At 44.5% G+C, this 4,098-nt stretch overlaps 1 non-coding gene across 1 annotated transcript; it reads right to left on the bottom strand.

The window, feature by feature from the left end:
- Positions 1-2,311: 2,311 nt before the first annotated feature.
- On the bottom strand, positions 2,312-2,455 carry LOC136321295 (small nucleolar RNA SNORA48). The gene has a single exon (XR_010728563.1). It is a non-coding gene; the product is annotated as a small nucleolar RNA SNORA48 (small nucleolar RNA).
- Between the last annotated feature and the right edge of the window lie 1,643 nt (positions 2,456-4,098).

Raw genomic sequence — 4,098 nt, 5'->3', positions numbered from 1 at the left:
GACACATTTTGGGGTGACCCACATGTGTTGGTGAGGGCCAGCGGTTTTGGGGGTGGGGGTAGACCTTCTTTACTCAGCCTATTGATTCAAGCGTTAATCCCTCACAGACACACCCAGAAATAATGATCCTCCCACCTCCCAGCTCTCTCTGCATCCCTCAGGCCAGCCAAGTTGACACAAAAATTTAACCATGTAATTCTCAAAAATCATCTATGTGGTAAGCTTTAGTATCCCTATTTTACAGATGAGGCAACTTCAACATGGACGAACCTGAGAACACCACGCTGGGTGGTTCTGTCTCGGAGCCGAGCTCCTGCGCCTCTCCCCACCTGCCTCTCCGGTCGCTGTGTTCCTGGCCTTGCTCTTTCTCCTGCGCTCCCAAGGCCCCCCTCTTGTCTCTGTAGCTTGTCCCTGAACCCCACCACCCAGCTGGCTCCCTTCCTCCACGCCTCACTTCTTCACCTTCTGTGGCTTTCTAAATAAACTTTCTCTTATTTAAAAAAAAAAAATCATGCTATGTGGAAAGAAAACAAAACAACCAGACACAAAAAGCCATATAGTAGATGATTCCATTCAGAGGCACTGTCCAGAACAGGCAAACCCATACAGACCCAAAGGAGATGAGTGGCTGCTCAAGCCTGGAAGGGTGAAGGGCCCATGGAAATGGACTGCTGATGGCAAGAGGTTTCTTTTGGGGACAATGAAAATGTTCTAAAATGGACTGTGGTGGTCATAGCACAACTCTGTAAATATACTAAACATTACTCAAATATATATTTTAGATGGATCATAGCTTGATAATGCTGTTCTCATTGTTGTTGTTGTTGTTGTTGAGAGGAGGGGAGAGAGTAAGACAGACTCCCACATGAGCCCTGACCAGGATCCACCCAGAACCCCCATCTGGGGCCGATGCTGGAGTACTCAGCTATTTATAGCACCTGAGGCTGATGCTCCAACTAATTGAGCTATCCTCAGTGCCTGGGGCCACACTCAAATCAATTGAGCCACTGGCTGCAAGAGGGTAAGTGGGAGAGAAGGGAGAGGGGAAGGTAGAGAAAAGCAGATGGTTGCTTCTCTTGTGTGCCCTCACCAAGAATCGAACCCGGGATGTCCATATATCAGGCAGACACTTTATCCATTGAACTAACCAGCCAAGTCCAATGTGAGGATATTTCCAGATGAGATTAACATTTGAATCAGTGGACTAAGTAAAGCAGATTGCCCTCTCTAAGTAGGTGGGCTATGTCCAATCAGTTGAAGACACAAACAGAACAAAATGGCTGGCTCTCCCCTGAGTAAGAAGAAACTCCTCCTGCCTAATTTGGAACCTGCACATTGATTCCCCACCCCCCTGTTTTGGACTCAAAGTGAAACATTGGCTCTTCCTATGTCTTCAGCCTACCAGACTTCACACTGGAATTATACTATCAAGCTCCCCTGGGTCTGTAGCTTGCCTACTGCAGGTTTTAGGACTTGTCAGCTTCAATATTGCATAAGCCAATTTCCTATAATAAATTATATATTATATTATATTATATTATATTATATTATATTATATTTAAAATAATGGTTCTGTTTCTCTGGAGAACCCTAACACAAATATAGAGACCAACTCGGTAACATTCATCAACACTGTGTACACACATGGCCTTGACCCAGCAATCACGGTTCCTAGAATCCACGGTATAGATAGACTTGCAGGCGGAGGAACTGAACTTTGTGCAGTTACTCATTGCAACAATGTTTGTAGGGCAAAAGGCAGCCAACACCTAAGTGTCACAAAGCAGCAAATAAATTGTGGTCAAATAAACGATACAACAGAACACTGTAATCTTTTTTTTTTTTTTAATATGTATTGTACTGATTTTAGAGTTAGAGGAAGGCAGAGAGCGAGAGGGAGAGAGAGACAGGAACACCAATCTGCTCCTATATGTGCCCTGACCGGGGATCCATCCAGCAACCTCTGCGCTTCAGGACGGTGCTCTAACCAACTGAGCTATCTGGCCAGAGCTAGAACACTGTAATTTTATACAACATATGCATAAACTTAGAACAGGAATGATGGGAAAATAGCACCAAGACACATGAGTTAATTTTTACACAGGCAAACATAGGGCAGGGGACTATAGTAAGCTTTTTTTTTTTTACATGAATAAGGACATAAATAAGGTGCTCATTTTTACTTGTACTTTTCATAAGGAAATTCGAATTTGGAAGGACAACCCAAGAAACTAGGGAGAGTGGTTGGTTACCTCTGTATCAGTCCAGGTAGGGGGTGGTGAGAGGAAGACTTTTCCCTACTTTATTTTCTCTCTGTGCCCCAGGCATGAAACAGCTCTGGCCACCAATACAGCATCAGGCTAGGAGGAACTAAGGACTAGAGACCTACTTTGCCTGGGACTGATATGAGAGCAACACCACCAATCAGGTGTCTCCTTGCCCTAGATCAGTGGTTCTCAAACTTTTTGAAGTCAGGGCACATTTAAAATCCTACAAATAATTGTAGGCGCACTATATACAAATTTCTGAGAAATATGTTATGATAAGTCAAATATTAAAGAAAAAATATAAAGTCCAAGCGTGCTTTCATGGTAAACGAAATAAATACGACAAAATTCAATTTATTCTGACATTAAAAAACATTTTTATGTTACAGTTTTTGAGTTATGTTTTTTAGAATTTGTAAAAAAGAGGGGTTAAAAAGTAAAAAAACGGCCCTGGACGGTTGGCTCAGCAGTAGAGCGTCAGCCTATCGTGCGGAGGACCCGGGTTCAATTCCCAGCCAGGGCACACAGGAGAAGTGCCCATTTGCTTCTCCATCCCTCCATCGCACCTTCCTTTCTGTCTCTCTCTTCCCCTCCCGCAGCTAAGGCTCCATTGGAGCAAAGATGGCCCAGGCGCTGGGGATGGCTCTGTGGCCTCTGCCTCAGGCGCTAGAGTGGCTCTGGTCGCAACATGGCGACACCAGGATGGGCAGAGCATCGCCCCCTGGTGGGCAGAGCGTCGCCCCATGGTGGGCGTGCCGGGTGGATCCCAGTCGGGCGCATGCGGGAGTCTGTCTGTCTCTCCCTGTTTCCAGCTTCAGAAAAATGAAAAAAAAAAAGTAAAAAAATAACAAAAAGGTTATCTTTTTATATATATATAGATATATTCTTAGTAATATTTAGTAAATTCAGCAGGTCCCGGAGCAAATGTGTTAAGTTTTTTCATTCTTGTGTTTATGAGAAACATGAGCCTGATGTGTCCTAGCGATTTCTTCAATGTTTCGGCAGATATTTGAAAGGCAAACTCTCATTTCTTCATCAATACATTGAAGAATTCCTCTCCTTTTACTCTTAATTCTGTTGAGTGCAGAAAGCCCCACCATACACATTATCTTAACTTTATACCAAACAAAGGATAGAAGAAACTTGCCTCCAGTCTTTCCAGGGAACAAGAGGGGTAGTGTAAACAATCCAGTACTACAGCTTAACAACCTTTTGACAACCTAATCAGGCAAGTGAGGTGGGGGGTTGGGCAGACTGTCAGCTTACAGCCAATTCCCCACACCTCTGTCCCCCCAAAATTTAAACTCCAAAAGCCCTGTTGCTTTTGTGGTCCTCAACAGGCACATATTTCTCTGGAATACCATAGGGCGCACCTGGAAATCTAGGGCGCACCAGTGTGCCCTGGCACACACTTTGAGAACCACTGCCCTAGGTGCTTTTTTGAGCGTGTGTGTGACAGAGACAGAGAGAGACAAAGAGAAATAGACAGGAAGAAAGAGAGATGAGAAGCATCAATTCTTCGTTGTGGCACCTTAGTTGTTCATTGATTGATTTCTCATATCTGCCTTGACAGGGTGACTATAGCAGACTGAGTGACCCTTTGCTCAAGCCAGTGACCTTGGGCTCAAACTGGTGAGACTTGCTCAAACCAGAGGAGCCCACGCTCAAGCTGGTGGTGACCTCAGGGTTTCAAACCTGGGTCCTCCACGTCCCAGTTCGACACTCTATCCACTGCGCCACCGCCTGGGCAGGTGCCCTAGATGCTTTTTGATGTGTGAACCATATAAATGATGTGAAAAGATTCCTTATTCAAAAAAAAAAAAAAAAAGAT

Source organism: Saccopteryx bilineata, chromosome 1, assembly GCF_036850765.1.
Source record: "Saccopteryx bilineata isolate mSacBil1 chromosome 1, mSacBil1_pri_phased_curated, whole genome shotgun sequence".
Classification (NCBI taxonomy): Eukaryota; Metazoa; Chordata; class Mammalia; order Chiroptera; family Emballonuridae; genus Saccopteryx; species Saccopteryx bilineata.
Note: the sequence above shows the minus strand (reverse complement) of the source record. Positions and strands in the feature narration are given on the sequence as shown.